This window comes from Scyliorhinus torazame, chromosome 18 (genome assembly GCF_047496885.1).
Source record: "Scyliorhinus torazame isolate Kashiwa2021f chromosome 18, sScyTor2.1, whole genome shotgun sequence".
NCBI classification, from domain to species: domain Eukaryota; kingdom Metazoa; phylum Chordata; class Chondrichthyes; order Carcharhiniformes; family Scyliorhinidae; genus Scyliorhinus; species Scyliorhinus torazame.
Genome location: NC_092724.1, coordinates 124,641,358 through 124,656,582, shown reverse-complemented (window position 1 = coordinate 124,656,582; position 15,225 = coordinate 124,641,358).

The window sequence follows — 15,225 nt, the reverse complement described above, 5'->3', positions numbered from 1 at the left end:
GTACTTTAGATCTCTGTTGCATCACACCTGTAAAGTGAGCCCTTGTGCTCCCCATAACCACAATCTATTAAAGGTCGTGGGTTAGGTGAACTCCATGATATACTTCAGAGTTTTCTAAGCCCTGGCCCATAACAAAAGGAAGCTCTTCAAAGACACCTTGTAGGCTTACATCACAAAATGGATCCAAGACGCCAATGCCGGGGAGATCTTTGCTCAGAAGAGACCTACTTGGAGGAGCCTCCTGATTGAAGGGACACAATTCTTCGAGGACACCCAACGACCAGAGGAGACCCGGAAAAGGAGCCTGAGAAAGAAATACTCTCGACTTCGCGCCAAAGGGCCATTGCCACCTTTTGAAAACTCCTGACAAGTGAGTGATTGAAGATGCGGCTCTAGGATTGGGCTCATCAGCCATGCAAGGACCCACAGAACCTGTTACCAGTAACACTGACTTTCTTAGGTGGACAATCATACCCGTTAGCGAATGGTCACTGCATTGTATCCATTATAGTTCCTTTCATGGAATTCACATCCTTATGACAAACCAAAGTTTAAACAAAATTATTCTTTCACCTTCTGTGACTGCAAATTCACAGTAAAGTGCCATTTTAATGGAATTAAGAGCCTCATGACAACCAAAGTTTAAAAAGAATAAATATAGATCTTCCTTTCATTTTAGGTGCATTTTAAACATATTTATAAAGGCTAAACAGTAATAATATAAAATGTTAACCTACCAAAAACACATGTCTCCTGATGTCTCCTGCCTCTGTTAGACTGGGGCTGGTTTAGCACAGTGGGCTAAATAGCTGACTTGCATTGCAGAACAATGCCAGCACCGCGGGTTCAATTCCCGAACCGGCCTCCCTGAAAAGGTGCTGGAATGTGGCGACTCGGGACTTTCCACAGTAACTTCATTGAAGCCTACTTGTGACAATAAGCGATAATTATTATTATTAGACTGAATAATTTCAGTGTAACTAAAAAGGTGTAAAAACTCACCAAATAACCGGTTAAGTGGGCCAAATTAGCACTGTAGCTAGATTTTTAATTCAGCAGCGCGGTGCTTCAAGCAGGAGGAAAAGAGAAGGCCGGAAGTTTAAACGCCGCGTGATGTTAGCGTGCTTGCCTGAACACCTGCACGTCCGGGTCGTCATGCCACAACTGTGAAGCGCACCAGTGGCTTAAGTCGCAAATGAGTTACTGGCCCACCAGATTCTTACAGTTACACGTCTTACTCTGTGCAATACTGTGTAATATCTGATAGCAAGTCAGCAATGACTCAACGGATATAAGAGTTGCAAGATATGTAAAATGGGGCTGTTGATTCGTTATCACTCATTTTACATTATCGCACAAAGTTAAGATACAGCCCCATTACTCCAGCTTTGGACATTAATGCCCATTTTGTGTCTCACTAGGTAACAAGTAATTTTACATCATCATGGCTGGTGCTTTTTGTGTGCAATGTATTATTTAAAATAGTCTGTGTGTGGAAGTATTACTCAATGTTGGAAACAGCTTTCTGATACGGTGAACTTTTGTGTCCACCACAATGGTTCTGGCGTCGGCCTCAGTTTATGCGGTGGTTTGTGCAAGATGGACTCGTCATGTTTGAGTTTACGAACAGGAGCTGCAGAGTATGAGAGGTCACACATCACAGAGGACGTGAAAATCAGTGCCACACGAGATCATCACTTTGTGGGTCGTTTAATGAGGTTTTCAAAATATCATTTTGTGTAATGTCAAAGTGTGCACATGGAAACGAAATATCAAAGGCATGCAAATTGACTGACAAACTGAATCCACATTGATGCACAATCAATTACTCTCGAGACAAGGTGAGTCATAACTAATAGGCTTTAATCAGCTAGAACTGTACCCAGCAGCTTCGATACAGAAAGTGAAGGCTGCTGGGACGGCATTGGTTCTTATACCCTGCCTCTCAGGGCGGAGCTATGTACGTTAGCCAATGGTAGACTCCTAGGTCTAGCCAATGGTCATCCACCTCTCAGGTACTGCAATACCTGGTATTACCAGATTCTCCCCCTGTTAAAAAAGAACCCAGCAGGGTGATGGCCAGCATTACTGTCGCCGTTTTGCATGGTAGGACCAGGTATGAAGGTACCGTGATGTCGAGGGTAACAGAAAAAGTTTTTTTGTTTTATGGTGCAGCAATCAGACGATCGGGTGGCCTGGTCATCCTTCTGGAGCGTCTGGGCTTCGGCGATGATCCTGGTGGGGGCCCCGGCGGTTGTGGCTCCGGGAACGTGGTGTCTTCCTCCCAGGCAGCTTCGTCACCCCTAGGCGGCGCTGTTGGGGCGAAAAGTGGGCAGGGGGAGGTGCGCCTGTAGGGGGCGTCGGTGCCTGTTCGGCGCTGGGTAGGGGCGGCGGCAGTACTGACACTCTGGTCAGCTGCTGCGGGAGGGTGGGGGTGGGGGCAAAGGTTCGGGTGCGCGTGGGGCTCCGGCGGGCGCCAGGTCCCGAAGGGAGACCGTGTCTTGGCGGCCGTCGGGGAACGCTACGTAGGCGTACTGGGGGCTGGCATGCAGCAGGTGGACCCTCTCGACCAACGGGTCCGACTTGTGCGCCCTCGCATGTTTCCGCAGCAGGACGGGTCTGGGTGTCGCTAGCCAGGTTGGGAGCGAGGTCCCGGAGGAGGACTTCCTGGGGAAAACAAGGAGACGTTCGTGAGGTGTCGGGTTTGTGGTAGTACAGAGCAGCGACCGGATGGAGTGAAGGGCCACTGGGAGGACTTCTTGCCAGTGGGAGACTGGGAGATTCCTGGACCGAAGGGCCAGCAGGACCGTCTTCCAGACCGTTCCGTTCTCCCTTTCTAGCTGCTCGTTTCCCCGGGGGTTGTAACTGGTCGTCCTGCTGGAGGCGATGACTTTGCTGAGCAGGAATTGACGCAGTTCGTTGCTCATAAAGGAGGACCCCCTATCACTGTGTATGTATGCGGGGAAACCGAACAGTATAAAAATACCCTGGAGGGCCTTGATGACGGTAGTCGTGGTCATGTCCGGGCAGGGGATGGCGAATGGGAACCGGGAGTATTCGTCAATCATGTGCAGGAAGTACGTGTTGCGGTCGGTGGAGGGGAGGGGGCCCTTGAAGTCCATGCTGAGGCGTTCAAAGGGATGGGAAGCCTTTATCAGGTGCACACTCTCTGGCCGGTAGAAGTGCGGTTTGCACTCCGCGCAGATTTGGCAGTCCCTGGTGACTGTCCTGACCTCCTCGATGGAGTAGGGCAGGTTGCGGGTCTTAATGAAATGAAAGAAACGAATGACCCCCGGGTGCCAGAGGTCCTCGTGGAGGGCTCGGAGGCGGTCCACTTGAGCGGTGGCACAAGTGTTGCGGGACAGGGCATCAGGAGGCTCGTTCAGCTTCCCGGGATGATACAAGATCTCGTAATTGTAGGTGGAGAGTTCTATCCTCCACCGCAAGATCTTGTCGTTTTTAATCTTGCCCCGCTGCGCATTATCGAACATGAAGGCCACCGACCGTTGGTCCGTGAGGAGAGTGAATCTGCCGGCCAGGTAATGCCTCCAGTGTCGCACAGCTTCCACTATGGCCTGGGCCTCCTTTTCGACCGAGGAGTGGTGAATTTCGGAAGCATGGAGAGTGCGGGAGAAGAAAGCCACGGGTCTGCCCGCCTGGTTGAGGGTGGCCGCCAGAGCTACGTCAGACGTGTCGCTCTCGACCTGGAAGGGAAGGGACTCATCGATGGCATGCATCGTGGCTTTTGCGATGTCCGCTTTGAGGCGGCAGAAGGCCTGGCGGGCCTCCGTCGACAGGGGGAAGTTTGTGGACTGGATCAGGGGTCGAGCCTTGTCTGCGTAATTAGGGACCCATTGTGCATAGTAGCTAAAGAAGCCGAGGCAGCGCTTTAGGGCCTTGGGGGCAGTATGGGAGGGGGAACTCCATGAGGGAGCGCATGCATTCAGGGTCGGGGCCTATGACTCCATTTCGCACTACGTAGCCTAGGATGGCTAGACGGTCGGTGCTAAACACGCATTTATCCTTATTGTAGGTCAGATTAAGGATATTCGCGATCTGGAGAAGTTTTCGGAGGTTGGTGTTGTGGTCCTGCTGGTCATGGCCGCAGATGGTGACGTTATCAAGATACGGGAACATTGCGCGTAAGCCGTACCGGTCAACCATTCGGTCCATCTCACGTTGGAAGACCGAGACCCCGTTTGTGACACCGAAGGGAACCCTTAAAAAGTGATAGAGCCACCCATCTGCTTCGAAGGCAGTGTACTGGCGGTCACCATGACGGAGGGGCAGCTGGTGGTAGGCAGGCTTGAGATCCACGGTGGAGAAGACCTTGTATTGTGCAATCCTGTTTACCAGGTCGGCTATACGGGGGAGAAGGTACGTGCCCAGTTGCGTAAACCTGTTGATGGTCTAGCTATAGTCGATGACCATCCTATGTTTCTCCCCGGTCTTTACCACCACTACTTGAGCCCTCCAGGGGCTGTTGCTTGCTTCGATGACCCCTTCCTTCAGCAGCCTTTGGACCTCGGACCTGATGAAAGTCCGGTCCTGGGCACTGTACCATCTGCTCCTGGTGGCGACGGGTTTGCAATCCAGGGTGAGGTTCGCAAACAGGGAAGGCGGGTAGACCTGCGTGGCCGCAGACAGTAAGGGGGGGGGGTATAGGGCCGCCAAATTTAAAGGTCAGGCTTTGTAGGTGGCTGCGCAGAGGTACGGCAGAACGTACAGGCGGAAATTGCGGAATTCTCTGCCTTGGACAGTGAGGTTCGCTAGGCAAAACCCCTTGATCTCCACTGCGTGTAACCCGGAGGCCAGGGAGATCCGTTGGTTTACGGGATGGGTGACAAGAGAACAGCGCCTTACCGTGACGGGGTGGACAAAGCTTTCCGTGCTCCCGGAGTCGATCAGGCACGACGTCACGTGGCCGTTGATGGCGATCGTTGTGGTGGCTTTCGCTCACGTCCGGGGCCGACTCTGGTCCAGGGTAACGTAGGCCAGCTGCAGGAAGGGGAAGTTCTGGTCAGACAGCGTGGAGTCGGCTGTGCTGGGGGATTGAGGCCGGTCCAGGGTAACGGAGGCCAGCGGCAGCAAGGGGAAGTTCTGGTCAGGCAGCTTGGAGTCGGCTGTGCTGGGGGCTTGAGGCCCCATCCAAGATGGCGTCAGCCACGGGTCCCACATGGAGTCTGGGGATGCTGAAGATGGCGGTGGAGAGGGACAAAATGGCAGCGCCCACCCATCCAGCGTGGTGGCCGGGGGGCAAAATGGCTGCGCCCGTGGATCGCACGCGGCCAGGGGATAGGAGGGCGGCGGTGGGCTTTGGACGGCCGGGACCTGAACTAAAGGCTGCCGATAGTCGCTGGAGACTGCGGCCACGGCGCGGGCCTAGCAGACCCCGACATAGTGCCCCTTCTTGCCGCACCCTTTGCAGGTGGCGATGCGGGCCGGGCAGCGCGGGCCGGGATGATTCGCCTGCCCGCAGAAAAAGCAGCGTTTGCCGGTAGCGATAGTGGGCCGTCTCGTCGCGCAGGTTTGCGGGGTTAGGGGATAGGTCTGGGGGGCTGCCGTTATGGGGTGCCACGCAGCTTTGATACAGAAAGTGAAGGCTGCTGGGACGGCATTGGTTCTTATACCCCGCCTCTCAGGGCGGAGCTATGTACGTTAGCCAATGGTAGACTCCTAGGTCTAGCTAATGGTCATCCACCTTTCAGGTACTGCAATACCTGGTATTACCACACACTGTCTGTTTCTTTGATTGTGTAGGAACCCATTTGGAAAACTTTAAGGTCAGAACTTGCTGCCTGACTCGAAATCTTTTGAATCATTACAGTAGACACATTTTTGGTGCTTGTTGTCTTGCATGTGGCTGTCTGTCCTGGAGTCATTTGTGATCCTTTACTGAAGCTCAGTTTTCTACATGAACATGGTTCTGCTGGGCAAGCAGAGGTCATGAGGTGGGTGGTGACGTTCTTGGTTGGTTTGTTGGTTTTTGCTGTATTTTTTAAATCTTGGGTCTTGTGGCCAGATATATTCTGGCCTGAAAGTATTGTTTTTCCATTGCAAACCAGCAGTCTCTTTTTCTCTGAAAAGGCAGCGTGCAGATTTTAGCAGATTACTCTACTTCAAAAGGTCTTTTAGCCAGATAAGGACTGTTTGTGAGACATCTGCACAACTGGATGAAGCAAAAAAGCATTCCGTTTCTCATTTAAACTATTCATGTTCCTGGGTTGGAGCAGCTCAAGTCTCAATTAGAAGTTTCAATTAAAATGTTATTATTATTTACTGCACTTCTATCTAAAATTCTATTTACCACCTTGATGAGCACCAGTTTCATCTGTCACAATGCATGAAATCAATCTACTCTCAAACAATTTCCTACTTCAAATGAGAAATAATGGTGCTTCCGTAAAAAGCTGTTGAAGTTTTTAATCTTGCACTCATCAGAACAGATGCAGGAATACCAGATTGGATTCTTCGCCCTGCCGGGCCACTTTTCTACCTCGACCCGCCGACAGGATTCTCCATTATGCCGGCCGGTCAATGGGGTTTCCCATTGTGGGGCAGCCCCACCCGCCATCGAGAAACCCCCGGGCTGCCGGCAAAATGGAGAATTCCGCCAGCAGAGAATCTCGCCCACCGAATTTAAAAGGGAACAACAATTTATACTGCATGAGAAAAGGGTGCTGATTTTTGTTGGCAAGTTACCTCTGATTGATCAAGGGATTGCATGGAAAATTCATCAGAGCACTTTGTGCTTACTCCACACTTTTCATTTCTAAAGGACGCAATGCCTGAGTTCCTTTTGCCTGCAAAGGACAGGTACCTGCAAATAAATGTATGTAGCTTCTAGCAAATGTGTGGCGTCCCAAAAGTATTTACTTTTCTGGGGGCGCGATGTCGCTGCCGCTGTCACTAGATAGAGAATCCACACTTTACCTTCCATGGTAATTTGAAGTAGACTTAGCATTTAACAGAACTGGCCTTGGGTCCATTTGTGAGTGTACACCATCCTCTTCTTTGTAGGCAGATCCTCGGAGTTGAGGATGACTTGTTCCCACACTTAAATGAGTTCTCAGGTGATTGAGGAGTCCAATGCACAACCTACGTTCACAGGTGAGACAGATGATGGCTGGAGGAGCTGGTGGGTGGGCTGCCCGGGTTACCACTCGCTCCTTTCTCTCTCGACGCTTGGCTTCAGCTTGCTCGATTAACCTCGAGAGGTTCAGCTTCTTCCCTCATGGTTTTCCTTCGCTTCGGGCGGTCTTGAGCCAGGGATTCCCAGTTGTCGGTGGGATGTTGCCTATTTTCAAGGAGGCCTTGGTGGTGTCCGTGAAGCATTTCTTCTGTCCTCTTGGGGCTTGTTTGCTGTGTCAAAGCTCTGAGTATAGTGCTTGTTTTAGGAGTCTTGTATCTGGCATGCGGAAGATGTGCCCTGCCCAGCCAAACTGATCAAGTGTAGTCAATGCTTCGATGCTGCGGGTGTTGACCTGCTCAAGAACACTGACATCGCTCTGCCTTTTCTGCAAATGATCTTGCAGAGGAAGCACTGGTGGTACTTCTCCAGGGTTTTGAAGTGCCTGCTGAACATAGTCCATGTCTCCGAGCCACAAAGGAGGGAGGGTGTTGCTACTGCTCTATAGACCTTAACTTTGTGCCAGATCTGAGTTCCTGGTCTTCAAATACCAATCACTCTGGCCGGGATTCTCCGAGCCCACGCCGGGTCGGAGAATCTTCGGGGGGAAGATGGAGGGGTCCCGAGAATCTCGCCATGCCGCTCCGACGCTGGGCCACTGATTCTCCGGCAACTGGAGAATCGGTGCAAATCGCGCCCGCACGGTCGCCGCGGCGCTGGTCGGGGACGTTGAAAGCGGCCTCCGCGTGATTCTCCGTGCTTGACGGGACGAGTGCGAGGTGCAAAGTTTAGAGGAGATGTACGAGGTAAGTTTTTTACACAGAGGGTAGTGGCTGCCGGAGGAGGTGGTGGAAGCAGGGACGATAGTGACGTTTAAGGGGCATCTTGGCAAATTTGTAAGGATAACATAAGTTGCAAGATTTATCTTATGCTCTAATATTCTCAGTAAGCATATGGTTCATGCAAACTCATAGGCAAAATGTGGTCAGACACATCACACTCTGAAACCAAGTGACTGATACCACCCAAATCAACGTATGTGGATTTCTCATCAAATCTTACCAGATGTTTTTGACACTGTGAAGCAACCGGTTGCTCTGGAACATTGACTTACACACGAGGGCTTCCAAACACAAGTGTTTAGGAGAGACAGGAAAATAAGTAATTGAGGTGGGTTCATTTTGGCAGTATTGAATAAGAATCGCATTACAGTACTGGAGAGAAAGGATGTTTCATGGAGGTCAAGGACAGAATCTCCCTGGCTCGGATTGGAAAAGGTGCAATAACATTGACCTGTGTGCTATATAGTCATATACACATATGAAAATGGCAGGACACTTTGCGAGAGCATTAATAAAATTAGAGTACCTTGGGCTTTATTAATAGGGGCATTGAGTACCAGAGTAATGTGGTGATATGCATCACTGTAAATACACAAAGGGTTAATGTAAATACACTACAACTAAGTAAACACTAGAGGGAGCACCAGAGACGTCATGACATGCAGACATACAGCTAATGAATACATAGAATAGGTCATGACCAATGGGCAGTCAAGACACCCAGAGGTGACACTACCACAAGGGGGCATTACACAACCCATATATAAGGACAGGGCACACATGCTCTGTCTCTTTCCACAGGCGACACTTAGAGAGTAGGACAGGGGCAGATCTGAAGCATCACACCCACCACGTGGCTTAGAGCAGACTGGTTAGTTAGACTGAGTTACTATAGCAAGATTAGCAGGAGCCAAACTCATAGAGAACTGTGCTAACTGTTCAATAAATCACATTGAACTTACTTCAAAGTCTGGAGTATCTTATGGTCAAAGCTGCATCGAGTTGCAGCCTGTGTTATCCCAGAGTACATAACACAACAAGTAAGGGGTCACATTGAACTTGTTTAAGACACTAGTTAGGCCTCATCTGGAGTACTGCAGCCAGTTCTGGGCACCATATATAAGGAAGGATGTGAAGGCATTGGAGAGTGTACAGAGGAGGATCATAAGGATGATTCCAGGGACAAACTTTAACAATGAGGATAGGTTGGAAAGGTTGAGACTGTTTTCCTCAGAAAAAAGAAGGTTGATGGGAGACTCTCACAACCTGTTTCTATGTTTTTTGCTAGTTTACTCTCCGAATCTATGCTGTTGCTCTTTATCACTTCTTTTATTTAAGACCCTCTCAATCCATTGGCTTGGTCCTTTTGACAACATTGTAAGCCTCTTTATTTATAATGCCATCCTTACTTCTCTAGTAAACCATAATTGTACCACTTTTCGAGTGGGATTTCTGTTCCTCAAGAAATGCATTGGATGTGTTGAGAGTTCATAGAATCATAAAACCCCGACAGTGCATTTGGCCTGTCGAGTCTGCACCAAACCTCCGAAAGAGCACTCTATCCAGGTCCACTCCCCCAACCACCCCTATCCCCACAACCTACACATCCCTGGAAACCAAGGGGCAATTTAGCATAGCAAATCCACCTAATTGTTTCTCTGCTTATTTGAATTGTTTCTTTATATGTTTGTCATTGCTCATCTACCCTCATTTGAAAAAAAAGTAACTCCCCAAACAACTTGAGCCAATTCGCCCCTCAAATCTCCATAATTGTTTTCATTTAAAATTAAGATCTTGGGTTTCAACTTATCCACAACACTCAAACTTAATATGAAGTAATGTATCTTATACTTTGTTGAGTGATACATAATTTAGTTGATGATCAGCCATTTATTAAGGTGAATGCAATAGAGAAGATCCCTCTTCAGTTTCATCACAAATTCTTGTTTTGGAAGGATCCTAGAAAAGTACAACTGAGACATGTACAGTGATCACCTGGTACCTTGGATAATACTCTGGTGTCAACAATTCCCACTGAAAACAAGTCCTTTGCCTGATTTTCTGTTTCTGGGATCTTATTAGGCTTATTTGGTAACACAATAACATAATGACAAGGATTGATATTTTGCAAAAGTAATTAATTGGTTCTGACGTACTTTGAGACACCCAGAATGACGTGGCAAAGTGTTGTGCAAATAAACTTCCTTCCCAGCACATTCAAATAGCAGAATTTTAAAAATTAAATATCGTATTTAATTTTAGTTCCAGCAGGGGGAGCTATTTTCTCACCCTGACAAAAGCTGACTGTTCCTTTACTGAGAAGCAGCAGATGGCGTGCAACTGAGTTACATAGAGGCAATAGGAAGGGAAGGCCAAAGATTTGTTGTTGCAAGCTCAGTTGACTGGACAGCTAGTTTTTTCTTATAAATCCAATTCGTTTTTTTTTCTAATTAAGGGCAATTTAGCGTGGCCAATCCATCTACCCTGCACATCTTTGCGTTGTGGGACCCACGCAAACACGGGGAGAATGTGCTGACTCCACACAGACAATGACACAGAGCCGGGATCGAACCCGGGTCCTCGGCGCCGTGAGGCAGCATTGCGAACCATTGCGCCACCGTGCTGCCTCGACAGCTAGTTTGTGATGCAGAGCAAGGCCATCAGCACGGGTTCAATTCATGTACCGGCTGAGGTTATTCATGAAGGATGAAGGCCTTCTCAACCTTGCCCCTCACCTGAGGTGTGGTGACCCTCAGGTTAAATGCCACCAGGGACTTTCGGTTGCAGCTATGCTGAGCTAAGTCGCACGTTCGGCAGCTCCCGCCAGAAGCGGACTTTTGGGCTCTTTTTAGGGGCCCCAGCGGCATTTGTTCGACGGTTCCCAGTGTGGGAAGGTGACAGTCCGATTTCCCCAGCATTGTATGGATTGGACCAGGAGTGGAGCGGTGAAAAAAGTAATTCTGGTGCAGCGAAAAGTGCGAGGGAGGAAAGCCAAGGTGGCAGCGGGTGGAGACCAGGCAGCGGGGCACAGTGGTCGCAAGAGCAGCAGGAGTTTCTCCAGAGATGCTTCACGGAATCGAAAGCAGAGCTGCTGGAGCCGATGAAGGCTTCGATCGACAAGTTGGTCAAGACCCAGAAGGCCCAAGGGCCGGCGATCCGGGAACTGCGACAGAAGGCCTCGGAGAATGAGTACGAGATATTGGACCTGGCGGTGAAGGTGGAGGCGCACGAGGGGCTGCATGAGAAATGGCAGGAGAAGTTCGAGGACATGGAGAATTGGTCGAGGAGGAAGAATCTGCGGATTCTGGGTCTCCCGGAAGGAGTGGAGGGGTCGGATGCTGGAGCATATGTGGTCACGATGCTGAACACGTTGATGGGCAAGGGTGCCTTCCCGAGGCACCTGGAGCTGGATGGGGCCCACCGAGTCCTGGCGAGGAGGCCCTAGTCTAACGAACCGCCGCGGGCGGTATTGGTGCGGTTCCACCGCTTGGTGGACAGGGAGTGTGTCCTAAGATGGGCAAAAAAGGAGGGCACTGGAGCGCGGAGGTGGCCAAGAAGAGGGCCGGGTACAATCAGGCTAAGGCGGTTCTGCATCGGAAGGGGGTGAAATTCGGGATGCTGCAGCCGGCGCGACTGTGGGTCGCGTTTAAGGACCGGCACCATTACTTTGAGACGCCGGAGGAGGCGTGGACCTTTATTCAGGCCGAAAAGTTGGACATGGACTGAGGGTCGGTTGTGAGAGGAGGTCGCGGGGGGCTACTGTGGTTACTGTGCTTTGGGGGATGTTCTGTTCTGTATTGTTTCCTTGGGTGCTGGGTGGGGTAGGGTGAAATGATTTGAAGTGGGGGTTTTGTGAGAGTGTGGGCATCGGTGGTTGGAAGGACGGGGCCCCGTTGGGGGGAGGGGAGATGGGAGGCCCGAGTTGGGGGAGCTGGGATTAGGCCGCAAAAGGGAGGTGCGCCAGAGAGGGCGGGGCCGGTCTGATGGAAAGCGCGGGCTTTCTCCCGCGCTAGGGAAGGAAGGGGGCAGGGCCGGGGACGAAGGGCGGTGTTGGAGAGGAGCACCAGCTGATGGACAGGAGGGGGGGGGGTGGAGAGACTACCACACTGGGGGGGTCGATGGAGTGGCGGGAGTGGCCGGGGTCAGCAGGAGTCTGCTGACTTACGAGAGTGCTATGGGGGGAGCAAAGCAGCTAGGGGGGGACCTAGCTGGGTGGGGGGGAGGGGGGGGAGGAAACTGGGTTGCTGCTGCATTGGCCAAAGGGGAGCTGGAGCTCGGAGAGAGAGTCGGGGGCGGGGGTCTACCGCTGGGGGGAATGGAGTGTGTGGGAGGCGCGGGCACGGCTGGCCTAGAAAAGGGGATGGCTAAACGGCTGGGAGGGGGGGGTGGGGGAAGTCCCCTGATCCGGCTGACAACTTGGAATGTGAGAGGCCTGAACGGGCCGGTCAAGAGGGCCCGTGTGTTCGCGCACCTGAAGGGACTGAAGGCAGATGTGGTTATGCTCCAGGAGATGCATTTGAGGGTGGCAGATAAGGTTGGGCTGAGAAAGGGGTGGGTAGGGTAGGTTTTCCATCCGGGGTTGGACGCAAAGAATCGAGGGATGGCGATTTTGGTGGGGAAGCGGGTTTCGTTTGAGACGCTGAACATCGTGGCAGACAATGGAGGCAGGTACGTGATGGTGAGTGGTAAGCTGCAGGGGGTGCGGGTGGTATTAGTGAATGTATATGCCTCGAATTGGGACGATGCCGGATTTATGCGGTGCATGTTGGGCCGGATTCCGGACCTGGAGGCAGGGAGCTTGATAATGGGGGGGGGGACTTCAACACGGTACTGGATCCAGCATTGGACTGCTCCAGGTCCAGGACGGGTAAGAGGCCAGTGGCGGCCAAGGTGCTGAGGGGATTTATGGACCAGATGGGAGGAGTGGACCCATGGAGGTTTGTCAGGCCGGGAGCCAGAGAATTTCCTTTTTTTTCCCACGGCCATAAAGCCTACTCCCGGATCGACTTCTTCATTATGAGCAGGGCACTAATCCCGAGGGTGGAGGGCACAGAGTGTTCAGCAATAGCCATCTCAGACCATGCCCCGCATTGGGTGGAGCTGGAGCTAGGGGAGAAGAGGGACCAGCACCCGCTGTGGCGCCTGGATGTGGGCTTGCTGGCGGATGAGGAGGTGAGCGGGCGGATCCAGGGGTGCATTGCAAGCTATCTAGAGGTGAACGATAATGGGGAGGTGCGGGTAGGGGTGGTCTGGGAGGTGCTGAAGGCGGTGATTAGGGAAGAGCTAATCTCCACTAGGGCCCACAAGGAAAAGAAGGAGAGGAGGGAGAGGGAGAGATTGGTGGGGGAGATTTTAAGGGTGGATAGGAGGTATGCAGAGGTCCCCGAGGAGGGACTACTCAAGGAGCGACAGAGCCTCCAGGCCGAGTTCAACCTATTGACCACCAAGAAGGCAGAGGTGCAGTGGAGGAAAGCGCAAGGGGCGGTGTATGAGTCCGGGGAGAAGGCTAGCCAGATGTTGGCACATCAGCTGCGGACGCGGGCTGCAGCGAGGGAGATTGGGGGAGTTAGGGATAAAGGGGGGAACACGGTGCGGAGTGTGGTGGGAATAAATGGGGTATTTAGAGACTTTTATGAGGGGCTGTATAGGTCTGAGCCCCCGACGGAGGAGGGGGGGATGCGTCGATTTTTGGATCGACTGAGGTTCCCGAGGGTGGAGGAGGAGCAGGTGGCTGGGCTTGGGGCACCGGTAGGGCTGGAGGACCTGACTAAGGGGCTGGGGAGTATGCAGGCGGGGAAGGCACCGGGGCCAGATGGGGTCCCGGTGGAATTTTACCGGAAGTACATGGACCCTCTATTAGTGAGGACTTTCAATGAGGCAAGGGAGGGGGGGCCCTACCCCCGCTGATGTCCAGGGCGCTGATCTCGCTGATCTTGAAGCGGGACAAGGACCCATTACAGTGTGGGTAGGATAGGCCAATCTCTCTCCTCAACATGGACATGAAGATGTTGGCTACCAGAATTGAGGACTGTGTCCCGGGGGTGATTCACGAGGACCAGACAGGTTTTGTGAAGGGAAGGCAGCTGAATACCAATGTGCGGAGGCTCCGTAACGTAATCATGATGCCTGCAGTGGAAGGGGAAGCGGAGATAGTGGCGGTGATGGACGCAGAGAAGGCCTTCGATAGGGTGGAGTGGGGGTACCTCTGGGAAGTGTTGAGGAGGTTTGGGTTCGGGGAGGGGTTCATTAGTTGGGTTAGGCTACTTTACGAAGCCCCGGTGGTGAGTGTGGCCACGAATCGGAGGACGTCGGAATACCTTCGGCTATACCGGGGGACGAGGCAGGGGTGTCCCCTATCCCCCTTGCTATTTGCGCTGGCAATTGAGCCTTTGGCGATGGCTCTAAGGGAGTCCAGGAACTGGAGAGGGCTGGTCCGGGGGAGGAGGAACACCGGGTTTCGTTGTATGCCGATGACCTGTTACTGTATGTGGCGGACCCAGTGGGGGGGATGCCGGAGGTGATGCGGATCCTCAGGGAGTTTGGGGACTTTTCCGGGTATAAGCTTAACGTGGGGAAGAGTGAGCTCTTCGTGGTACACCCAGGGGACCAGGGAAGGGGGATAGACGAGCTTCCACCGAAGAGGGCGGAAAGGAGTTTTCGGTACCTGGGAATCCAGGTGGCCAGGAGCTGGGGGGCCCTACACAAGCTCAGCTTAATGGGGCTGGTGGAGCAGAAGGAATTTAAAAGGTGGGATATGCTGCCTCTCTCCTTGGCGGGTAGGGTACACTCAGTGAAGATGATGGTTCTCCTGAGGTTCCTTTTTATATTCCAGTGCCTCCCCATCCTGATCCCTAAGGCCTTTTTTAAGCGGGTCAGTAGGAGCATCATGGGATTTGTGTGGGCGAAAAAGACCCCGAGGGTGAGAAGGGTGTTTCTGGAGCGGAGTAGGGACAGAGGAGGGTTAGTGTTACCTAATCTGTGTGGGTATTACTGGGCTGCCAATGTGGCGATGATACGTAAGTGGGTAATGGAGGGGGAGGGGGCGGCGTGGAAGAGGGTGGAGATGGCGTCCTGTGTGGGCACGAGTCTGGGAGCGCTGGTGACAGCACCGCTGCCGCTCCCGCTGACTAGGTACACCACGAGTCCGGTGGTGGTGGCGACTTTGAAAATTTGGGGGCAGTGGACGCGCCACAGTGGTGAGGTAGAGGTTTCGGTTTGGTCCCCGATCCGGGAGAACCATCGGTTCGCCCCGGG